This window comes from Spermophilus citellus, assembly GCF_964194105.1.
Source record: "Spermophilus citellus genome assembly, chromosome: 12".
NCBI classification, from domain to species: Eukaryota; Metazoa; Chordata; class Mammalia; order Rodentia; family Sciuridae; genus Spermophilus; species Spermophilus citellus.
In genome coordinates this window covers 73,165,634-73,178,781 of record NC_138198.1, presented here as the reverse complement: position 1 = coordinate 73,178,781, position 13,148 = coordinate 73,165,634, and the positions used below count along the sequence as shown (strand labels likewise).

Here is a 13,148-nt window from a genome sequence, read left to right as displayed (position 1 = left end):
ATAACAGTGGTAGTAACATCCCAAACTGGTGTATACAGATAAATGGTAAAATTAATAAGGTAATATATGACAGTCTTTGGACTTCTTAGAAAAGTGGTAAATAAGATAAGCAAGAGAAAAGGCTTCTAGAGAATATAGCATTAGTTTTCTTTATGCTTCATAAAAGGACCCCATTGAAACTCTTTAGTCTTAAATACCTCCCCTTAATGGTAGATCAGCAGAAGAGAAAAAGGATAGCACAGTGCATTGCCCTGGGAGTGACTGTTACTCATTATTTAAATGGCTCTGGACAAGTTACTCAGTTTGACTAAGTCTGGTTCTTTATCGTACTGATAACTTGTAAGAATTAAGTGAAGGTATGTAAATTTATTCATACCTCAGTTTCTCTTTTGGTTTTGGCACATGCAAATATATGAAAAAAAAAACCAGACACTTCTGAGAAGATGATATACAATCAACAAATATATGAAAAAGTGTTCAACATCTCTAGACATTAGAAAATGCAAATCAAAACTACTCTAAAATTTCATCTCACTCTAGTCAGAATGGCAGGTATTAAGAATACAAACAAGAATAAGTGCTGGCAAGGATGTGGGGACAAAAGACACACTCATACATTGCTGGTGGGACTGAAAATTGGTACAGCCAATATGGAAAGCAGTATGGAGATTCCTTGGGAAGCTGGGAATGGACCCACCATCTGACCCAGCCATCCCACTGTTTGGTCTGTACCCAAAGGTCTTAAAAACAGCATACTACAGGGACACAGCCACCTCAATGTTCATAGCAGCACAATTCACAATAGCTAAACTGTGGAACCAACCTAGATGCCATTCAATAGATGAATGGATAAAGAAACTATGGTATATATACACAATGGAATATTACTAAGCAATGGAGAATAAAATCATGACATTTGCAGATAAATGAATGGAGTTGGAGAATATAATGCTAAGTGAAGGTAGCCAATCCCCCAAAAACAAATGCTGAATGTTTTCTCTGATATAAGGAGGCTGATTCATAGTGAGGTTTGGAGGGGGAACATGGGAAGATTAGACAAACTCTAGATAGGGCAAAGGGGTAGGAGGAGAAGAGGGGCCATGGGGGGAGAAAAGATGGTGGAATAAGATGGACATCATTAAGTACATGTATGAAGACATGAATGGTGTGAATATACTTTGTATACAATCAGAGATATGAAAAATTGTTCTCTATATGTGTAATATGAATTGTAATGCAATCTTCTGTCATATAACAAATTAGAGTAAAAAAATAGAATTCCAAAAAAAGAAAAAAGAGTTAATAAAATATGTAAAAACATTTTTATGTATAAATATTTATATATAAATATGTAAAATATACAAGGACATAAAGATATGTATAAAGCACTAAAATTGTGTGACAGAACATAGGACTAGTTGGTCATATTTCTAATTTGGTCATTATTTCCAATATTTCCACCGACATTCTAGTCCACGTGCAGAATTTTTTTTCAGGGGGCGGGGCGATTTACCGGGATTTGAACTCAGGGGCACTTGACCACTAAGCCACATCCCCAACCCTATTTCGCGTTTTATTCAGGGTTTCACTGAGTTGCTTAGCACTGCGCTTTGGCCAAGGCTGGCTTTGAACTCATGATCCTCCTGCCTCAGCATTCCAAACCACTGGGATTATAAGAGTGCATCACTGTGCCGGACACGTGTAGCATTTTTGAAGTCTGCAATGACTGAAAAAAAAAAACCCACCTTTTATTCTCCTTTGCTATCACAGAATTAAAGAAGGATGATTAGAGGTAATGCTTTACTTCTCTTGCAAGGACTTGGAAGTTCATTATATATAAATGTTGCCATGTGTCCATGATTCCCTTGAGGCAAGTTCCTGCCAACCCAAAGCAACTGAGGAAAATATCCTGCTGATAAACTTGATTATTACTTAAAAGGATTTGGATGAACACTGTTACTTTTTTCCCAGTTAACCAGGGTAACAAGAATTGACACTTTTGAGGACAAGTTTTAACATACATGAATCATTTATAATTAACTGTTGGCACTAACCTTCATTAGCTATTCTTATTAAAGTAGCTGTGGTTAAAAAAAAAACACTGAAGTTTCTATGCTTATTAATCTCCACCCATGCTTTTCTTTTTTTAAAGCATATGGCTGAGGTTAAAAGTCATCCCCATTACTTGGTCCAAAACCGTTCCTTTCATTTGACTCACATTGGTAGAATTTTTAGTGTTTATTGGTTTATACAAGTTTATGAAACAAAGGAAATTCAGGGCAGAGTCTTTTTCAGCTGTATTGTAAACCTTGGATCTGAGATATAATACACGTGAATTATAGTAGTTTTCCCACATCCCTGAACATTCAAAAGTTATGTGGGGAGATAGATCTAAGACTTCTGAAGTGCTCCATGTTTTGTTATTGTTTTTCCTATGAGGTTTTAAACAAGGTGAAAACAATTTTCAAAAATTTTATGGCTCATGAGAATTTTTAAAATGTTTTTGAACCTGGTGTATTGTCTGTGTTTCTGTAATCTTTGCTTATCTTTGCTTAATCAGCAGAATCACCCCTTGCTCTCTTAGTACTTATTTGGTACATTTACAGCCCAATTATGGTATATTTATATTGGCCTGCATACCATTATTTCAGTGTTTTTCTTCCACCTCTGTTTGATTGTTTTGTTCCTGGGTGGTATTTGATGGCAATCATTCAACACAGTAAACCTATGTGTACAGTGCATATTGTTTATATATGTTCTGCAAAGCACCATTTGGGACAGTTGAGTGGAGAAATATGATTTTTAAAGTTCTGGCATTTGTGATTCTAGAAGCTTCCCAGGCATAGGTCTAGTGGCATTCTTAGAGCCTTTTGTTTTCACTGCAGTAGTGAGACTTGGTTACAACCAGAAAAACTGGTGACAGACACTGGGGATCCTGTCTGAAAACACCTCTTAGGAGGGCTTTGAGAAAAATCCTTAGGGTCTGGGAATCCTCAGAGTAACAATACCTAGTGATTGTCATGCCACATGCCATTTTTGAAAGTTGTATTAGAAATTACTTTGTGTGGTGACACTTAAGCATTTCTGACATCAGCCTGTGTTGAGCTGAAGTGGCTGCTTGAAGCAGTCCTACAAGAGCTGTTGTTATATTAGTTAATGATCTTTGGTTCCAAGAAACAGAGACCAAGTGATATGAAGTTAAGTATGACAGGCATGTAGAAAATACGATACAGGTCCAGCTTATAGGCAGGACTCACACAGGTTGGTGATAAGTAATGAGCATTTAGGACATTCTGTGCAGAGAAAGCAAGGAATATTAGGAAGCACTTTTATTTATTTATTTATTTTTTGTTTCTCTTAATGTTTCCTCTTTACTCTCCAGATATAATTCTTATTTCACACAGATTCCTGTCTGGAACTTAATCCAGTCTTCTCTGTCTTGCATCTCTGCCTCCTCTCTCTTCTGTCTGTTTCTTTCTCTCTCTCTCTCTTTCTCTCTCTCGTCATATCTCCTATTCTGTGGTTCTCATGGGAGGCTGTCTACAGCTCTGAACTTGGATATCTAGGAACAGAGACATAATAAATTAAATTCTTATTTCTGTGATTGACATAACCAGTTCAAAAGATTAATTTTCTCCGTCTATTTTGTGTTGCTTAATCAAAATATCTAGTATAGGGTAATGTATAAAGGAAAGAGATTTACCTAGATCATCATTTTGGTGGCTGGAAAGTTCAACCAGCATGGTGCCACCATCTGGATACATCACATCATGGTCGAGAAGGGAAAAGGGTCTGATCATGTGCCCAAGGGGCATTTATCAAGAAAATGAGTCTGGGGAGGGTCCAGTCTTGCATTTTAATAACACTAAATTGGACTAGGTAATATGAGGAGAACCTTAAAAAATGAAATGAAAAAGTTCAGTGTTAGGCAATTTTTGAAAAGCTCATTATTTTTAATTAGAGGGAAAATATTTTCAATTATTGAAGCTGATTGGAATTGAACATTTTAAAGATGGCTTCAAATAATACAAAATATGAATAATTAATGAGGAAAATTATCAGTATACATAGATACACACATACACATCCCCTCAAGTGAACCATTTTCTTGCTTTGAGTGTATCTGTCTTTAATGAAAGCATTTTTCTAATCTGTGCTTCATTCGATAGAAGGAATGCTAAGTCAGTAACCAAAATGACTTATGGTGTTCTTATTGATCACACGCTGAACGCATGCCTTTATCTTAGCCCTGGGGCCTCTTAGGGGAGCCAGACATGGCCTATACTTGCCCTTGGAAATCCTTCTTTGGTTTATACATTATGAGGACAGTAATTTTTCTTATCTGGTATGAAATGAGCTCCATGTATTTGTTTTACTTTGTTTATATTTCTGCCTCTTTCCAGTACTAATAAACTTTCTTGTTTGTTGGAGCACCGTTGGTTGACTTTTCCATTTATTTCAAGTAACTGGTTATTTAGATGTCAAATTTCTGACATCGTTTATCATCCTGTTTATCTTCATACATTAGTTTCTCCTGGAGTCTGATGGGTTGTTCATAACTTGGGCTGTTGTTACACTTCATGACTGTGGACATTTCTGGCAATGAGGACTGTGAATTGACAATATCTTGGCAGTTAGGTGGCTTGTGGCAATATAATTTGCCATCCAAATCAATGTACTTAGGGCTATTAACAGTGACTCCAAGACAACACATTTGAACCCATTGCAAACCAGGACATATGGTAACATTTTGCAATTCCAAGTTTTAAATTGCCCATTACTAAATCACTCTTACATAATACTGCATTTTTGAAACAAGCAAATCTGGATATTAAATTCATATGCAAACCTACAGAGTAGAAGTGGCACCTTCCTAGTATAGAAGTTTTAACCAGTGATAAATACTGGACAAACTTTTCTTATGCAACACGACCCAAAGTCAGCATAGTTTTAAGATAAAATTTGGGCTTTTCAGAGAAACATTATCTTTACAGAAAGTTGCTTAATATAGCATCCCTATGCCTCTGTTCTCTCTGGTCTGTTGCTGGTGGTGCTTTTGTCTAAATGTTTGAAAAGAACTGACTTAAGTGACCTAAAATTTGAAGACAAGCAAAGCCAATTATCTCCATTCTGAAAACATTGGAATCCAGCTGTTGCTTTTCCTGCCTTTCTTAGAGACATAAAGGTTGTGACTGGATGAAGAGGAAAAATTTCCTCCCCTCAAATTACTCTTGAAAATCTGCCTGAGCTAGTACCACCTGAAGTTTCTGCTTTGTATTTATCACTGTTTTGTTTGTAAAACTTCTTGAAAGAGGGAAATATACTCAAGAAAAGTAGTCATTGATTCATTTAATAAACCTTTTTGATCTGATTGTTTGCTCTATGTCTGTGTTTCATACGATATAATATGTTACAATAGTAAAAAATATAGGAAATGAATTATTTCAATAGTTGGCATCAGATTAGGAAAGGAGCTCTACTTCTGGGAAAACACCTTGGTAAACTGCTTTGTATTGAAAAGAACCCAAGACCACACACAGGTTTACAGGTGACAAGAAAACAAAGAGAGCTTCCCTTTTCTAGGTGAAAACAGGGATTCGAAGGTGGAAGGAGTGAGGAAGCAGTGCCGAGCTTGATGATGAAGGATGGCTAGGGGATTTCTTCTTAATATTTAGTCTTGGCCAACATGGGTCTGTTCAGAAGTCCTTCTGGTCCACTCCATGAGAACTTCCTTAAGGTCTGTTGCATTTGTAAATGACTACATGGGAGGGTTTCAAGGCAGAGAGGTGTTTTTCAGTAACACCTATGATGCCCTAGAGCACTTGAGCACTCATTATATTTATCAGCACAATTAAGCAAGTGCTAATAGCTGGAAGAAAAAGAAAATATATTCCTACACATTCAAAAATCCTTAGACAAATGGCTGAGCAGAGGCCAGACAGCCTTGTACTCCATTGCAGGCTTGAAGACAGTTTCTTTGGTATTGCTGATGCAGGATGTCTTAGCTCACCTTCAGGTTCCAAGTTTATAAGAATGTTTTGTCTCCCTGGATGTCTGAGAATGCCTTGGTCACATAGGAAAAACTTAGATAAGGGGATGCAAATAATAGCAAAGACCAAATTTTTTTTTTTTTGCATTTGGTTATATGTATATAGATGTTACCATCTAGGGGTACTGGGTTCATTGTCTCTGTTCAGCAAAGAATTGAAGAACAGGGCAGAGATAGCAAGCAAGCAGCATTTTTTTTTTTCAAAACTGACAGAGACAGACTTCTCTGAAGATAAGGGGCTCCAGAACTGGGAATCTGGTGAGAATTTTTGGCTTGTTCTCATTATGGTCTCTGGAATTTCCTCCTTTCCTCACCTTCTCCCCTGTCCACTCACTCTTCACTATTATTGATTGGTGCCCCTCTGTCTATGTGTCTGTTTTAGTTTTTCTATTAGATTCCGCAGGAAGGAGCATGAGTAGAAAGTGTCTGCTTGGTTGGGTCCCCTGCTTGTGTCGCTGAGCACTTTCATCAACCAAGATGTTGACCTCATTAAAAGACCCTCTCCATGGCCCTGACTCCAACCTCCTCACTGGCCCTCTTTCCCTGGCTGCCTAAGCCCTTCTACATCTCCCTCACAAGGTCATGGTTCCTTTAATGTGGACCAGAAGTTCTAGGTTGAATGGTATGGAGGAATTGAAGTGATACTTTTTAGTATAATATAGCAAAATATCAATACAATTTTCCCTTGGTAACCATCAACAATTGGTTCCAGGTGCCCAAATCTAGGGATGTTCAAGTCTCCTACATAAACTACACACATTAAATTATGTCTAGATTACTTATAATACCCAGTTCAATGCAAATGCTATGCAAATGGTTATTATATAGTATTTTAAGGGAATAATGACAACACAGGATCTGTACATGTTCAGTGTAGCACATTTTTTCCCAGATATTTTTAGTCTGAGGTTGGTGGAATCTGAGGATGCAGAATCCTTGGATAAGAAGGGGGCTGACTGTATTTGAAGTATAAAAGAATGGGACTCAAATCCATGAGAGTATGAGGAGGCTAAAGAAGGTACAGTTATTTTCTCACGTTATGCTGGTTTCTTAATATGTGGTCTGTTGCTTCACAGTACTTCAGTGTTATATTTCAAAATACTGGTATGCTTAAAATAGATCACACTATGTCAGTTTGACTCATGTGATACTCACTATATTATACTACAGGACACTAATTTCTGGAACTGGTAGTATACAGATTCTCAAATTATTGATATTTATTAGTACACAAATAGATATTTATTGGTACCAGTTTATCCCTTACAAACTATATATATAAATAAAATAAAGAACATTTGCCTGCATTTGGTAATACTCATTTCTTCAATAAAAATTTAGCTTTAAAAAAGCATAAAATCATGTTTAAGTAAATTGTCTTGATCTGTACATTTAAGGATTAGTGTTCCAGAATTTGATTGACAGATAATTCAATCTTTTTTATCATTTTAATATAAATAAATTAGAAAAAAAACAATTATTTTGTGTTCCTCATTGCATTCAAGTTTGAGAGGGATGCCCTAATAATTAGTTCTTTCTAATTCTAGAATGAGAAATTTTTCCATTAAGAAAACTGAAGTCCTTACAGCTTTGGCATATGAAAGTTATTAAGATTTTACTTTTCCTCTGGAATCTGTTTTGTATGTAAATATGTACACTGGTGAGTTAATAACCTTCATAATTCATGTTAAGTTTTGTGTTTAACCATATATTGCCCATTTCCTCAAACATAGTTCATTGCCAAATCTATACATGTATAAAACTATCTGTTTATCCATCACACATTAAATAAGACTTCCCACATAGCAAAAGTTAAAAATAAAAAAAGCAAAACAACATAAAACCAGAAGGAACTTAGCCTGTGGAAATTAACATAGTTTCTGATTTAGTAAGGAAGAGAAGACAAAGTGTAACCAAGTGAAAGGCAATAGAGTTACTACAATTCTAGAAAAATGATTGTTTATATCATTTAGATGTAAAATTTAGATGAGTCTTATATATTTTTTAAATTACAAATAGAAAAATAGAATTTATTTTTGGTTCCTTTTCCATCTACCCATGACTTCCTCTCTCTCTGGCCCTGCCCCTCTCCTCCTACTCTCCCCCCTTCCCCATCCCTCCTTCATTCCATCTCAGTTTTATCCTGCTACTGTCTCTTGGTTGTGTATCTTTTCACACATGACCACTCTTTCTCTAGACACCTTGAAGGCTGATTATCAATCCTGATGATTCTTTCTAATCTGATAACTGATTTTTCTTCTTAGAAAATGAATGGATCCTAGTACCATGCTTGGTCCTTAGTATTACTCTATGAAAATCTATTCAATAATAGATATATGTATGTTTTTATATTTAGAGTACCTTTAGCATCTTTTACATTCATGGGCAGGATCAATAAGAACTATTGTTCCCACTTGACCCCTTTATACCACATGTGCTGACTCCTAGAGCCCTTCTTAGAGATTACCTTAATCAATGAGTTGCTCATTAATGAAGCTAATGTATATTGGTGCCCTGTAATATCAGTCATTGGAGTTAGGGGGCCATTGCAGTAGTCTACATAAAAGATGGTAGCTTGGATTGCAATGTGGGAAACGGACATGGTGAAAAATCGATTCATTCAAGGGAACTTTAGGAAATAAATCACACAGTATGTAAGAAGGAATTCCATGTGTGGGAAGAAGAGAGGATTATGAGTCCAGATCAGAAATGCTATCTACATTTCTAGAAATCAACTGGTTGACGAGCATTGGCAGTGCTAAGAAGATGTGATATGGATGACAAAGTGTGCAAAGATTGTGATTGAGTCTCTGAAGTGTCCCCTTCACCAATGTGCCTTTTAGTAATTTGGCAATAACAAACCAAATGCTGGCAAAGTGAATACATTTTAATTCATTTTCTTTGGTGTTTAGGTGTAGAGCATTACCATCCAGGTAAATCCTCCAAGGAAAAAAAGGTAGGTCCTTTATTGAGCTTCTTTGTGAAATAGAGATTTACATATTTTCCTAAATGGTGTCTGTAATAGCTTCCCATCTGGCTTCATTCAGACAGTCTCCCCATCTCACTTCCAATTGCGTCTCCCTGACATGACTGCCCTACACCCTTGCCTGCCTCCTGCCATAACCTGCCCTTTCAATCCTAGTTCACTAGGCACCTCCTTTGGAAGCCTACTGGCACTGGATCCCCTACCACTCTACCCCACACCCTAAAAGAATGTATTATTTTTACTTGTGCTCTTTTGGATCTTTTATGCAATTCTATTTTGTCTCAGTAGTTTATAGCATCTCCTTTGATCTATGGCTTCACTGCCCATGATTTGTTACTAAGTCAACTACACTCTCAGAATATTACATGGAGAATTCAAGAAATAAAAAAAAATTCATAAATTTTAATTGTGAGTAGTTCTGAAAAGATTGAAGAAATCTCATGTTTTATAATTCCAGCCATCTCAGGACATGAACCATCCTTTTGTCCAGTATGTATGCTACCTGCATAATCATCACTTAGTAACTGCCTTGGTTATCAGATGGTAGTATCACACTGCTTATGTTCATTTAACCCTTTTTTAAACTTAATAATGATCCCTAAAGAACAAGAATAGTGATGCAAAGAAGGCACCAGGACATAAAGTATGGAAGGACAGATTAACCCAGGTACTATTTGGCAATGCTCCAAGTCATTCAGAGAAAAACATAGTATATATAGGGTTCAATACTATCCGATGATAAAGTCTCCATGGATAAGGGAGGTCTACTGTATATGTTAGTCTTTCCCAATAATATGAGCTTCATTAGAGGAGGAAATATATTTTATTTACTTACTACTTTCCATATCTTCCGCCTCAATATAATACCTGGCACACAATGAAGCCAGTAAATATTTGTTGAATGGGATGTTTTCTTCCTACATTTTCTACTATGGAAACTTTCCTATTGCCCAGTCAAACTCAGGTATGGCAGAGCTGGCCTGTCTATATGACCTCAGCATTCTGGCTCAGAGGCATTAATTTCACACCAGGATTTTTTAGGTGATGCTGTCCTTGCCATAATGAGCAATGCAGAATATTCATAGTTTGAATGGACTGAGGTGGTAACTGTAGGCAAATGAGGCATGGCTGGAAGAAATGGGTCACTAGGGGTATGACCTGGAAGGATGCATCTTCTATCTGGCTCTTTCTGGGATCTTGGCCTTTACTTCCTGGCCTCAGCATGAACTGAGAAGCTTAGTTCTTCTGGGCCCTTCCATCATGATACACTGCCTCACACACATGAGATGGGTCAGAGAAATTATGTCAGCCATCCATGGACTGAGATCTCTGAAACCATTAATCCCCTTGTAAATTTTCCCTCCTAAAGTTGTTCTTGCTCAGTATTTTGGTAACAGCAATTCTAAAGCAGACTAAAGCAGACCAATCCCTTCCATCACATAAGAGCCCAGATGCCACTGTGTTCATAAACTTTACAGGCCCATCCCAGCCAGTGCTGCATCTCCTCTCTTAAGAACTGTCCAAGAAGAGATACTATATGCTTTGCACAGTGCAGTATTGACATTGTATACCACTTCACTTACATATTGTCTGTATAGTGGACTTTTATCCATTCAAAAAAAGAGTTTTTGAGCATAAGACTTATACTTTAAAGTTCTTTTGTATTTACAGCAGCACTGAATACAGTATGGACCTTATGTTTAGGTAACAAGTGCTCTAGGTAGGATAGATTGGAAGGTGATTTGGGACCTAGACCTTGACATCCTGGTGTCTCAGAGGTAACTTCAAGTAAGTGTCTAGTAGCTGTTCCCTTGCCGTGTTCCTGTAGAGTGAGAGAAAGAATTAGGTACAAATACCTGTATAAGTAGTATTTCTCTGGTACATATTCCTGTAGTAACAGGATAGCAAGCTGACCTTGGGATTATTTTGAAATTTGTCCACTCAATGTAATAACATTTGAAATATTAACTCTTTTCAGTTCCATTATTGAAAACATTCTCTAAGGTGTTCTCTCTCAAAAGTTATGGAAAATACTGTATAGACCTTACAAATATGAGGATAACATATCTAAGGATATCTAAGGTGTTCTATCTCAAAAGGTATGGAAAATACTGTATAGACTTTCCAAATATGAAGTCAACATGAGATGATTCAAATGAAATTCTTTTTTTTTGCAGGGGTGGGGCTACTGGGAATTGAACTCAGGGGGACTCAGTCACTGAACCACATCCCAAACCCTATTTTGTATTTTTTATTTAGAGACGCACACAGTCTCACTGAATTGCTCAGTACCTCGTTTTTGCTGAGGCTGGCTTTGAACTCATGATCCTCCTGCCTCAGCTTCCCAAACTGCTGGGATTACAGGTGTGTGCCACTGTGCAACTTTAAATTAAATTCTTAATATAGTGACTAACACATTAGTAGGCTCTTAATATGTTATTGTTGATGATCAAATGAGATAATGAAAACTCAGTGAGATCCTATATGTTTCACAAATAAAATGGTAACTTCTATATCTGAATGTTTTGCAAAAGACACGTTCTACTCTCTCTCTTTCTCTTCTTTACCTTTTTCTTTTAGACAGGGTCCTTGCCATTATTGGCTACCACTTTCTACTCTTACTAGTAGAATAAATTATGTCTATACTACCTCATCTTTTTCTTTCTAAATTGCAACATTGAAAACTTGCACTTTTTTCTATTTTGGATCTCTTTTCTTTTTTTGAAAGTGTATATGCTTTGTGTGAATTTGGACTGTCTACTTGGAAAAGAACTGGTCATTTATCTGAATATTGGGAAACTTTAGTAATTATGTAATGTTTATTCCAATATTTTTAGTTTTGTTATAAGTTTTAGGTCATGTAGGCTGCTCAGTAGCAAACATTGTAGTTAGCACATGTTGATCACACGTGTAAATCTTTGCCTACTTGAAGATAACTGGTGTAACCTACTGGAAATTAAGGCTGTAAATTTTCAGGTAGGGATTTCAGTGTTCTTGCAATCAATACTTTGCAGATAGTGCTAACAGGTTTTTCTATGAATTATGTTGGCTAGTGGGTGGAAAAATCAATGCTTGGGAATGAAAAACAGGTGTCAAGTTTGATAGGGACATCATGCATTTGATGTTTGGAGGCCAGAGGGTCCTGTCAACAAACAGCAGTAATTCTGTCAGATGCAATATGCACAGAATTAATGAAAATGCCAGAAACAAACTGTTGAGACAGCAAGCCAATTCTGCAAAAAACACAGGGCAAAAATGTGTCTTCCAATTCTGTGCTAAGTGAAGATCTTCAAGAAATTCAGTTAAAGCACTTTCCAGTCTGATAGGAAGATAAAATATAGGCAGAAGATGAAGGTTAGCTTTGTCTTCTTGCTCAAAAGGATTCCACAAACGTGTGGCCACTGTGTGGAGTTTTGGAGAGGGGCATCCTAATGCTGTGGCTGAACTTGGAAATTCCTGAGTCCAAGGAAATCTGCAGTGTTTCCTAGGCCAGTCTCAAGCAAGACTATTCAATAGAGGAGAGAACATGACCAAGGCCTGAGTTAGGCAAGAGGATGAAAGAAACATGAGAAAGATGAATAATGACATGTACAAGCATGTAAAACACTTAACCAGATACAAAAATGAGCAAAGTCCTAAAGTGTAGATTCAACATTATTCAGTATTAGGAAACTATTTACCAACTCAATAAATTAGGAGAAAAATAAAGTATAGTAGATGGTGGACAAAATCATCAGTCATTTTTGATCATCTATTCTCTTCCTGGAAAATGTGAAAGAATCCACTGGAAAATTGTCAAAGCTAATATGACTTTCCAGGGAAAAATGTAGCTACTGACTACTGAGTTAAGTGTATAAAAGTCAAGAATTCCGGAGCCATCCCTGCCTGGATTCTGATTCTGGCTCTACCACCTGTCAGTTTTGTGAACTTGGGCAGCTTCCTTGGCATTTGTTCCTCAGTTTCCTTTTTGGTATTAATGGCTATTAATAAATTATATCTGTAAAGCTTTCCAACAGCTCCCACTACATCGTTAGTGTAGTGTAGGTATTTGATCTCAGTTGTTTGTATTGCTGTGCCTTGCCTTCCTAGAATATTTATATAAACTATAATTAA

General features: G+C 36.7%; 1 protein-coding gene across 9 annotated transcripts in view; it reads left to right on the top strand.

Moving 5' to 3' along the window:
- Positions 1–13,148, top strand: part of PTPRM (protein tyrosine phosphatase receptor type M) — an 825,699-nt gene that overhangs the window by 428,487 nt on the left and 384,064 nt on the right. The gene's annotated exons all lie outside the window — the stretch shown is intronic.